General features: G+C 40.2%; 1 long non-coding RNA gene across 1 annotated transcript in view; it reads right to left on the bottom strand.

Annotated features, from left to right (window-relative positions):
- Positions 1-12,722, bottom strand: part of LOC140002480 (uncharacterized) — a 57,564-nt gene that overhangs the window by 38,475 nt on the left and 6,367 nt on the right. The gene's annotated exons all lie outside the window — the stretch shown is intronic.

The raw sequence follows: 12,722 nt of genomic DNA, 5'->3' as shown, positions 1-12,722 counted from the left end.
AGGTTTGAAATTTCAGTCAGTTAGACATAGTTACGCGTTGTTTTAGAAGAATGTATGTGATCTCGAGGTTTTCACAATCGTCTTATTAGAGATGCAGAGCTTAGTGAATTTGAGCAAGAAACGTTCAGCAGCTGCAGTTAAACACCTTCCCTTCATTACTCCATGTTCATGGCAAGGAGCACAAAAGTCATTATAAAGGCCATTCCCATTATCTAATTCACAGTCATTCACTGCAGCTGAGACTAACCTGCTCTAGGACACTGTAGTTTAGTTGTAGTTAATTAGAACATATTAAGCTTGTCCAAGGAAAATGTTTGGGTAGGATTCTGAAGCAGAAAAATCAGGTCTAGCCCCACAAGACTATAAAGAAGTGGGGAATTCTCAGTAGTTTTCCAGTCTTTCATGAGCTGATTAGCTCACTGTAATGTCTGGTAGATCTTTTAAACAGCTACAATACCTACATATACAAAGCAAGTTAACAATTCCATTAAGATTTAGAAATCCAGAATGTGTTTTTAATTACTGCTTGTGTAATTTTGCTGACTCCAAAGGGATAAAAAATTCATATGTATGATTTCCAGGCTGCATGTATAATTGCTGAGAAAAGTGATGTGTCAAGAGAACAGAGTAAAGTTGAATATCAATATACCAAAAAATCTGAAAGAAATGAACTGACACCCCTACCCAGTTTCTACAAGTCATAGAAATCCATCCATTTCACTCTCGTACATGAAAGCATCTTTCAGTTACAGAAAGAGCACCCTAGACAAGCTACAGCACTTAAAGGAGTATCTAAAGCCTCGGTAATGCTGTGGTTTCTAAAATTACATCTTAACAGCTTTTACTCCCGTGCTGAGCAATTTTCCATGTATTCTTAAGGTCTCTTTTGGGCTGCGTTTTTCCAAAACTGATGCTTTTTGTCAATCCAGGTTCCTTTCTAATGAGGTAACTTTTCTTTTTTCCTTGTAGTGTCTGAGTTGTGTCTGAGTTCAAAAGGCAGAGGAACAAGCAGAGTTGCAGCTCTAGCTAAGACGACAGTGCAGAAATATTCTGTAACCACATAAGTGTCTCCTAAAGAGGTAGGGAAAACTCTCCTGGAACATATTTAAGCTTCTGCTACCAAACCTGAACCATGACTTCAAGTTTCAGAAAGGCCAACTGTTAAGATAACTCTTGGCATGACACCTGTGACTTGTTTTCATACAGCAACATTTGTTAGGGTATTTCAACAGACTTTCTGCTTTGATACTTCTGTTTTAACTTCTAGTCCCTAGAACTCACTGAAAACTTACACAAGTATTCCTAAGTAGTCAAGTGGAAAATCAAAACACAAATCAGCACACACATTTGTACTCTGTGATGGGTTTTTGGAAGGCCTGTCTCATTGCCTGTGGACAACTGAGTTTGCAATAATATGCCAAATCAGCCAGAGCACTGTTGTAAGCATCCATTTCTTGCAGTGTGACAATTCACTTGGCAGTTTTGCTAGTACACGGTGTGCCCTGGAGAGGCTAATGTTTGTTGTGTCTGTCTAGATAAAAAATAGAAATGCCTTCCCAGGGAGATGATGTCTCAGGAAAGACTTAAGTCTTTTGACTTCAGTGCTGGGGAAGCTCATGGAGCAGATTATCTTGAGTGTCATCACATGGCACTTGCAGGGCAACCAGGTGATCAGGCCCAGTCAGTATGGGTTTATGAAAGGCAGGTCCTGCTTGGCGAACCTGATCTCCTTCTATGACAAAGTGACACATTTGGTGGATGAGGGAAAGGTTGTGTATGTGGTCTGCTTTGACTTCATCAAGGCTTTTGACACTGTTTCCCACAGCATTCTCCTTAAGAAACTGGCTGCCCATGGCTTGGACTGGCGTACACTTTGTTGGGTTAAAAGCTGGCTGGATAGCTGGGCCCAAAGAGTCGTGGTGAATGGAGACAGATCCAGTTGGAGGCTGGTCACTAGTGGAGTCCCCAAGGGCTCAGTACTGGTGCCAGTTTTCTTTAGTATCTTTATCAGTGATCTGGATGAGGGGATCGAGTGCACCCTTAGTTTACACACGACACCAAGTTAGGTGCATGTGCTGATCTGCTCGAGAGTAGGAAGGCTCTGCAGGAGGATCTGGATAGACTGCACCGATGGGCTGAGGTCAACTGTATGAAGTTCAACAAGGCCAAGTGCCGGGTCCTGCACCTGGGGCACAATAACCCCAAGCAGAGCTACAGGCTGGGAGAGGAGTGGTTGGAGAGCTGCCAGGCAGAGAAGGACCTGGGAGCATTGATTGATAGTCAGCTGAATATGAGCCAGCAGTGGGCTCAGGTGGCCAAGAAGGCCAACAACATCCCAGCTTGCATAAGAAACAGTGTGGGCAGCAGGTTTAGGGAAGTGATAGTCCCCCGGTACTTGGCTCTGGTGAGGCCGCACCTCGAGTACTGTGTTCAGTTTTGGGCCCCTCGCTACAAGAGGGATATCGAGGTGCTCAAGTGAGTCCAGAAAAGAGCAACAAAGCTGGTGAGGGGTCTGGAGAACAAGTCTTACGAGGAGCAGCTGAGGGAGCTAGGCTTGTTCAGTCTGGAGAAGAGGAGGCTTGGGGATGACCTAATCGTTCTCTACAGGTACATTAAAGGAGGCTGTAGCGAGGTGGGGGTTGGTCTGTTCTCCCACATGCCTGGTGACAGGATGAGGGGTAATGGGCTAAAGTTGTGTCAGGGGCGGTTTAGGTTGGATGTTAGGAAGAACTTCTTTACCGAAAGGGTTGTGAGGCATTGGAATGGGCTACCCAGGGAAGCAGTTGAGTCACTATCCCTGGAGGTCTTTAAAAGACATTTAGATGTAGAGCTTAGGGATATGGTTTAGTGGAGGACTTGTTAGTGTTAGGTCAGAGATTGGACTAGGTGATCTTGGAGGTCTCTTCCAACCTAGGTGATTCTGTGAACATGGTACTGCTGTAATACACAGGGATCTAAAAGAGTGAGATCTTGCAGTGCTGAGTATTCCAGAGAATTACAAAGCCTTGCACTCTGTTCCTGTTTGTATGCCCTATTTGCCTATTCCTCCTCCTACAACAGCACAGTATAGCAAATCAATATTTAGCTGTAGTTTGTGATGTACTATAGCCACTCAGTAACATGCAAGCTAATTTGTACTTTCTCTGTTATCACTTTTTTAATAGCTCATATCTCTTTTTTGTATACCCTCTCTGAAGGTTAATAAAACCATGAACAGTGAACCTCGAATATTCACAAAGACTACATCTGCAAATCAAGTTTTTCAGTCTTTGGGAAAAGCCTGATGGCAGCTACAAACCCATCTTTTACATGAAACACAGTTTTGACAGTATCATCCATTAACACTAGTTGATGGAAAACTCCTCTAAATTAACCTGTTTGTTATATTTAGATTTCATATGCTAAACCAACAAAACAAAGTCAAAATCATTAATTCTTGCGCAAAACCTACCATTGCTGTGTGAAGAAGATGTCTGTGCAGATTCCAGAGCTTCCAGAATAACAGCACGATCCAGAAGTTAGAAATGATGCTTTTCCCTTAGGTGGTTAGAAAGCAAGATCTTTATCTGACTTCTCCAGGAGTAGAAGGGTAAGAAACCATATCCATTTCCTGCTGCCCTCTCCTTCAGTCTTTAATTCCTTCAGCTGACCACTCATCATCTGCATCCATCAGACTCTTCTCCCACCTGCCCAAAGCTTATTTTCTTCATCCCTGAATTAATCAGCTACCTCCTCCTGTCCATACCTGTACTATACTCTTAATTATGAAGTAACAGTTGTCTTGCGTGTAAACACAGTTTCCATTGTCTTTTAAAACATTGGGTATTGCTACTGGTATTTGTAAGAACATCCCCACAAAGTATTGTCATCTCCTGGCCATGGCATTTCCCTGTTACTGCTTGATTTCTCACAGTCCCTCTGAGGTTGATGAAATGCCACGCCCTCTTGGCCCCATTTGCTTTGCATTCAGTCTCAATATTTGGGAGCTCATGATTTTCGAGAGTCTCTTGTAAAGCCACCTGCTGCAGCTTTAATAAATGGGAATTCCTTTAATGCAGGCTTCAGCTTTCATTTGAACATTTGATAACATCCTGATCTTTGTATATCTTTTTATAATATTTATATACAGGTTATGAGAAAGAAAACAGCAAACTGATCAGTTAGCAAGACCGTTTTTCTAGCTCTCCATACCAGCGTATGATGCTAATCATGAAAAGCTCAGATTTTTTAAAAAAAAAAACAGTAGAATATCTCCAGAGCTTGGCAATGGGTAGTGGCTCTGGACCAAGGCATGCTTCTAAGTTTACAGAAAATTCCTCTTGGTCAAACAGCAGCTTTTCTGTTCTCAGATACATGTCAGAAGATCTTTATGACTGTACGATATCAAAAGTGTGCAAATTTTGGGTGCATCTTAAGATATACAAGAAAGTCTCCTACCATCATCATGTATCCCTTAGCACCATCAGGTATATTTTTTCATAATATAAATCTTTATGATCTTTTTGCCCAGGGGTTGTTCTCTGTTACCTCTTACTAAGGGTAGCACATGACTTGCTGCTCAGCAGTGGGTGTGCTTTTTAAGTTAATTAAAATAAGTATAGCTTAGTAATCAGTGCTAAGTGACTTTATTTTCTTTTATGTTTTCTGATTCATGCTGTGTTAGTGTCTTGATCCAAAGACCTGGAAGTGACTTTTCTGCAACCAGGACTAGTAAGTTGAGTTTCAACCAAGATAAAACGACATGTCACTAGGACTAATATTGAAACATTTCATTTGGCTTTGGTTGCTGAATCTATCAAATTTAACTGCATATAGGTGTCACACAAGACCTGTGAGAGCATGCTGTACCCTCTGGTCTTCTCTGGTGAAGAGAAAAAATGAAACTTCATTTACTTCTTTTATTGGAAGCATATAAAACATGGAGAAGATGGGGGAAACTGTCCCTCAAGTTATGCAAAGCAATTGATACTCTGAATTAACTTCCTAATGATATGTAGTCCTAAGTGAAAAATAAAGGCAAATCTCCCCTCTGCCTGAGCCATCATTTGCCAATACCAATACAGACCAATTTTCAAGAAATATTGACAAAAGAAAAGGCTGCACAGTTTGAGGATTACACCAAGTTATAGTTTACAGGAAAACTTGTTTCCCAATCTTTATTTACACTATTTCTTAAGTAGCTGGGCAAAGTAAAAATCTGAGTTTACAAGGTGCTTTCAAAATAGTCTGGCCAAAATCACAAACCTAATTAAATAATTTTGTCACACTTCTTTTCAGCAAGGTTGATTGTAGTTGGGAAGCCTCACTGAAGTCTAATGGAAATTTACATTTGTGTAGTTAATTGTTTACAAGCATTCATTGATAACAGCATGTAAGTAACTTCATTGCTTCCAGTCTTCTTTGTTTTGAAGTTCTCCTGCATAGTCACATATAATCCACAATAACGAAGTGACTACCGGTTTGTTCTTTGATTTTTTCTTTTCCAGTTTGCTATATGCAAAAGAATCAGAAAAGACTTGCTCAAGATATAGGTAGGAAAATCCTAGTAGAATTGTTTTCCTTAAGATGACCTTACATCTTTGCAACTGTGTCGGTAACTTTTTGGTAGTTTTTTTGCATAATTTCACAAAGAACGTGAAGTGAAAAAGCTCATCTTCAGAATACATACAGAGACTGGTAACACCTGGACATGTCTATTAGGATGTGCGTTCTCCCAGAGCCTGGGAATCTTTTACATGGTCCAAGCAACATGTCCTTTGTAGTACTTGTGCAGGAAAAAGCGGTTGTTGGATTGCTCATCTTGGGAGTCATACTCTGTCTGAAAGAACATGGATTTTATAACTTATTTTTTTTTATATCTTCTTTTTTATTTGGGTAATGAAGAAACTCTTGGGAAACCTATGTTATTCCAGTTGTCGGCTAATTCTGTAAAGCAAAAGCAAACTACACATGCACTGCAGAAGTGGCTTAATGCAAGAGTAGACATGGTAGAAATGAAAGCCATTGCTTCCTCACTCTTCCATATCCCTTCCTTAAAAAACCCTTACATACTTCAGTGCTGAATTGCAGCAAGAGTGACCTGTTCCATTGACTCATTTCTAGCAGGAGTCCAGAATGGTTGTCTTTCTATCTCTTCTAGCATGGATTTCTGCCAGGTAGACATAATTCAATGGGGAGAGCAATTTTACATACCTTTTCCTCAAAAGAAAGAGGGGCAAGTCATTAGAAGTCTCTAGAATTCTAAGGCATTCTATACAACCGGCCTGCTTGTCTCATTCTTCAGACATGCAGAAGCTACAGAGAGTTGACTAAATTTAGTTGACTACAAGGTGGCATCTGACACCACTTGAAATACCCTAGGTACCCCCTCCTGGTCTTGATTAGTACTACTCCAGAAACTAACGAGTTTTCTGGGCAAAGTGCTATGCTAACCAACTGCCATGCCACATTTTAGCTATCCGGCAGCACACACAAGAGATATTATTCAGTGGACAACAGTCAAGTGTGACTGAAAAAGTAGGTTTACAAATGTTTAAGTAAAAACAAGCTTTATATATGAAATTAGCACCTAAAAGGTAGACTTCACCTCTACCTTTCAAAGTTGTTCATTCAACCATAACACTTTTGCTGCATGAACAACCTAAAAATTGTCAGGAAAAGAATAAGATAATATAGGAGCCACTGGCCTTTGAGAAATAAAAGGTCATAAGGCAGTATTCCACTGAGAAACACGATCCTTTGCTAGAAGAACCATCTCAAATAGATTCCTGGTGGAACAAAAGTCAACAAACTTTCCACCTGCAAGTCAAAAATAACTGCTCTATGCACTTGTACCAAGGCAAGTCCTCATCCTTTTCAGGAAGTGATCTGTAAAAGCTGGTAGGATGGTTTCAAAAGTGTGTTTAGTCTTGACAGCTGTCACCACTCTGTGGGCCTGCTAGAACAGTCAGCCCTGAGGGTCAGGCTGTAAACTGAGTGGTGTTAGGAGTACAGGGGAGCAGAGAGAGCAGCAGTGGGAGAATGACTTGACCAGAAGAGAACCCCAGATAAGGCAATGCCATACACTGAGGAGTTAAAAGACGATTTGTACTCCAAAAGCTAAAACTCTTGTAGGTCCACAGTGAGCTGTACAACAGTCATTATCTTGGGAGCACAGTCTTTTGCAGAGTAGCCATAAGAAATTGTTTGGGGCCTTCTTAAGTGCATGCATTTTGTTTTGGTACCTGCAAGCAGGCATAGTAAGTTCCCCACCTTATCAAAAACGCTGTGTAAGCAGGTCACTGCAACCAAAGTTTGTGTTGTATTAAGATAACAGTGATTCTGTGCTATTAAGATAGCTTGTTTTGACATTCAGCAATGGTGTTTCACTTGGCTAGACCATCACGCCTACAGGTGCCAGATAAAGACAAGGACGAGTTGTAAATGTCACCCTTTGTACTTTGTTGTGTCCCATTCAGCTGTAAACAACCCCCTGTGGGATTTGGAACATACATAGATGTAGGAGCTTAGGAAATTAGGGAGAGAGGGAAGAAAAAAAAAAAAAAAAGGAAAAGGATATTAACTTGAATGATAGCTTACTTCTTCCTTTCCAGATTTTGTGGGTTTGTCTTATGCTCTCATACTTAACTGGTATATGATTTCCTGCCCTACAAAAAGCATTTGTATTGTAACAAATGCAGCAACCTCAGCAGAAACAGCACTCATTTAAAGCTTGCATGCTAAATACCAGGCCTCAGATCCCACTTCTGATACCCACAATCCACCCATTATCAATGATTGCTTTTTCTATCCTTAGGGTGTGATAACCAATTCAACCCAGAACCTCCAGAGGGACATTTTGTTGCAATGAGTAAGGAAAGTAGAAGAGCCTCTCATCAACGTGATCCTCACGCAAAGCAAAACAAGGTAAGATCCAATAAGATCATCTCAATATGGCATGAAAGAAAAAGAAAGCATCCTGCAGAGCTAAAGCAGGCTCTCAGTTCTCTTGGTGAATCCTTATTGGCACCCCTTGAATGAAACCAGAACTTGCACTCCTGAATAGAGATGGCAGTCCTCCAAGTACAACATACACATCCATTTTCTGTCCTCTTTCTACAATCTAAAATGATGTCTGTTACAGAGATCCCCTCTGAGGTGAGTTGTAACCACTTTATTTACTCAATTATATCTTCTGTACTCTATAGGAAATGTGTATTTTGTTGTTGACATGGCCCTGAAATGAAAGAGAAGGTGAGGAATAAAGCAAGATAGAAGTCATAGTAAGATTTGCAGGGTACTACTCAGTCCTTATGACATGGAATTGACCAAATGTCCTTTTGGACAGAAACTTTATATCCTGTACCTGGAAAGACTCAAGTGGAAGGTTGTCTGTCTGCTAAAAAAAAAAAAAAAAAAAAAAAATAGGAACAGTGCCATGGAGCTCCAGCAGGCAGCAACAATGGGATGGTTGCTTTTTCCTTTTGTGCTCTTGTTGCAGCACGCCTGGGAGAAAGGCACAGCTTCAGAGAACTGTAGCTGGGAGAATAGCTCTTCATATGGAGAAAACCTAGATTTCTTCTCAGAAGCTCAAGAATAATTTCTTCAAGAACAGGCTAATGAGGAATCCTTGATCACATATAAATAACAAACCATCTGTTAGGACAATGACGTGGCTGTATCAGCCACTGACTAAACCTCTTTGGTTTCCTCTTTAGGAATACTAAATGGCTGTGCCACCCTGGTAGCTACATGGTACTACATGGCCTACAGAGTTATCCTGGACAGATCAGTCTGCCTTCAGTATCCCAGCAGTGTCACAGACAAAATGAATGGGAAGAGAAGTCCCAATGGAAGAACGGCTGTGAAATGTACGTGAATTTATGCTGCAAGGAGGGCTACAAAATCCAATTTATGAAGGCGTTAATTTGTCTACTTGCTAACAGGCTTTGTTTCTTCTTGTTTCACTTCAAAGTACACCAGAAAATTTTACCAGAATTAAAAGAAACTGAAGACAGGGTAAGCTCCTTTCTGCGTAGACATGCTAAGACTGCTATAGTACTAACACCCACACAAAGAAGTGCTCCTGGGACATGTCAATTTTTGCCAAACACTGGGACCAAACAAAGCACCCATTGCACTTTCCACCAACACGCCACTCTGACATAACACACTGCAAATGTGTCCAAACGAGCCCACAGACAAAGGGCATAGAGCACTGCCAGTAAAGTGGCGAGGAAAGTTGTTTCATTCCCAGCCAAGTTACTCAGAGGAACCAAAGGACAGAGGACATCTTTGCCAGCTTACAGCAGCAGGTAGGCGTGCGCGGCCTGGGCATGCTTCCACCTGTACTGCCAGAGGTTACCCAGTCTCCTGTGCAGACATGCTTACAACACCCACAGGGTGAACACTCCTTACAACAGGCACTCAAGGGAAAAATGTCAGATCATATCAAATCAAGGGGCCACACAAAGCACTCAAGTGTGACTGAAAAATGGGGAGAAGCCAGATAGTACACACAAATCTTTTCATTCTCTAAAATTAATGGAATTTGAACGGACTCCTCTTAACGAGAAAAATGGTATAAATTATACTATCACGCATCTTTTTCAGCTTATATCAGCAATGAAGATATTTAAATGTGTAGTATAGAATACTTGAATTCCACATCAAACATTCCATGTTCCTTATGAAACAAGTCATATTTCTCCACATGGTGAATAGCCCATGAATTTAGACATCTTTTTTTTAAAAGAATCACAACTGAACTATGTATGCAGTAAGAAAACAGTTGAGACATGCGGTTTTGGCAAAAATATACCAATCCAGGAAGTTATCCAGGTCAAACAGAAGTTCACAAATGATAATCAGTCACTTTCATGACTGAAAAGAGTAATTCTTTACCATCAGACTTCCTAGCATTGCCAAATAACCTGTTAAATCATTTGAAGAAATGAAGTTAACAACATGGGTTTCCTCCCTGTATTGCCTCCAGGTTTGCTACATACACTGGAAAAGATTTGCTCTTTAAAGAGCAAACCTTTACCTTTAAAAGTAAATCTTTACTTTTAAAAGGTAAGAAAGTTCTTTATAATACATCCCATAAAGGCCTTATTGTTTGAGGCATATATTCAGCAGTGAGTGTTAGCTGTCATATTGTCACAAGTGATCTTAAAGGAAAGTTTTCCACTCCCTTCAATCGGCTTCAAAGCAGATCCTAAAATACAGACAGAAAAAAAACTTAGGTCTCCTTCGGCAGCCCTCAAGCTCTAACATGCTTTCTCATTTGAATTAGTCTGGCTTTGGCCAATACTTCCATGGTATGCACAATAAGTTCAGTATGTTTTAGCAAGCAGGGCTGAGAACAATACTAGTTCAGAGCACTTGGAACGCTATTCACATGTGTGTCACAGCAGTAAGAGAACAGAGAACTGCTCACAGTTTTTTAGCTAAATATTTGCAGGAAAAACTCAAACACTTTCCAGGAAAACAAGCTTTCCTAAGGAACCTACAGATAATTAACTGAACAACATGGATCCAAGAGAAAAATAGTTTTTGTTTTCAATTGAAAATTCTATGTGTTCAATCACAAAACAATTATTGGAAGATGGGAAGAGAGAAGGGTTAGGATTTTCAATGAAAGGAGGGTGTAAAAACAAAACAAAAACCTGCAAAAGCAAGCCAGGTTTTCTGTTTCAGTTTTTAACATATAAACCCATACTTCTATCCTTTCCTTCCTAGAGCTAACTATTACAAGTACTTGCCCTTCAGAGCAGGGAATTATTGCTTATTTCCAAGAGGGCAGGAAGTACCACTGGTAGGGGCAGAACAGGTGCTGCTAACCATCGTACTGTGGGCATTATTTGAATTTAGAACATATTACGAGTTACTTGAATAATGAGGGTTCAATAACCTGTAGGTTAACAAGATGCATGCTGCACAGCCATCTAAGGAGACTGATCACAGAAGTTACAGAAATGTACCCAGCCTGCAGAGATCAGACATGTAGGACTGCTGATACCCCATTTACTGGCTCACTCAGAGCTAACCCTGCGCCAAGCCATGCAGAGGTTAGCTACCTGCAGTATGCACCCTGGGATGAGAAACTTCTTTTATTACCTAAGAAGCTGATAAGGCCTGTGGAGATTTAGGCATGCAACAAAGACAAGCACTTAAAAGGAGATAGCATGGGAGAAATCAAAACTTCATGGTTCATAACAATTGCTGTAAAAAGTCTTCTGCAGGCGAAATACCCCAGTACCAGAACAAGACAGATTCCAAAACACCTAACCAGATTAAGCCTAGCTATCTTCCTTTTTTTTTTTTTTTTTTAAATCACAGTCTAAAAATATGAATATGAGTGATATTTTCTTTACAAAAAGAGTTAAGAAAGTTCCAATGCAAGTTTTAGACAGCACATCAGACTAGTGGAAGTTATTTACATGGAAAAGAACTCCAAATATCACGTCAAAGCAGCTTAGGATTTTGTAAAAACCAAGTATCTCACTACTCAGGAAGAAGTTTAATTCATCCATGTAGATTAACTTCCTACAAACATCACTCATTTTAGAACGAATGATCAAGATTTAGTAAGAATACTACTCTCCAAGTGCAATAAAGCAAGGGTATAATGGAATGATTTACATGTATTACTTACATTACCAGAAAGTACCAACATTGACTTTAAAGAAATGCAGTGGATATATTGATACCATCATAAAAAATTTAAGGAAGAAAAATAAACTCACAAATTCTGCTCTCCTTAGTAAGAATAGAGACTAAATACTTCAGCTTTGGGGAGACATTCTTGCTCTTTGGGAGCCTACTTGGAGAATGCTAATCAATGACCAAAGTGCAGCATGAACAGAGAGCAGCACAAAACACAGGAACCTTCCCCTAAAACTAACAAACAACAAAGGAAAACGACCTACACAAACCAACTCACCTCTTTGCTTACAATAATACACAAAACAAAAACTTTGCAGCATAAGAGCTACCTGGGAATTTCAAGAGTCTGCTGAGGACATTTCTCCCCCTTGCATGCAGCCATCCCCAGCTGATGGGAATTTATAGCTCCAAAAACCCTGACTGCAATCAGCTTGTTCTAGCTCTACCTTGGCCTTTGCCAGATAGTTTGAAGAAGGTCTGGAGACAACTCTGGTCTCTATAAGTGTAAAACAGATTTTGTTGGCATGGTTTCTAAAGTTTGAAAAGCACGAATTCTTGATTATTTTGGCTGTTTGACACACTCTTTCCTTCTGGTTAAATATTGTACACACATTTTCCTCCTGCAAATGAGAGAGTGTTCATTGTAGATAGATACATTGCTACCCTAATAGTGATTAAATATATAAAAATATTTAACCATCCTAAGCATTGTAAACGTCAATAGAGAACTGGATTTTAAGGGTTTTAAATGCAGCAGCCAAGTACAGCTTCCTGAAATACTTAGGACAACATGTTACACATAAACTCTCAAACACACTCCTGCCATAAAGAACTTGCTATAAAAAAGTTTCTAACATCAGTGTCTCAGCTGTTTCTGCAGTTTTTCTTCAAGCAAATACTCATCCCCCCACTTCCCTTAGTTTTAGAGCTTAGAGTAGCAAGGTTGTATTAGGGTACCATTCTGAAATTAAGAGGATCAATCTGCATCTCTCCCTGCTGCTTCTAGGGGAAGTGATGTGGGATTGCAGTAGGTAGTCCCCAGATTGTCCCCATGCTCCCACCTTCATTCAGAATCT

This window comes from Anas platyrhynchos, chromosome 4, assembly GCF_047663525.1.
Source record: "Anas platyrhynchos isolate ZD024472 breed Pekin duck chromosome 4, IASCAAS_PekinDuck_T2T, whole genome shotgun sequence".
NCBI classification, from domain to species: domain Eukaryota; kingdom Metazoa; phylum Chordata; class Aves; order Anseriformes; family Anatidae; genus Anas; species Anas platyrhynchos.
Note: the sequence above shows the minus strand (reverse complement) of the source record. Positions and strands in the feature narration are given on the sequence as shown.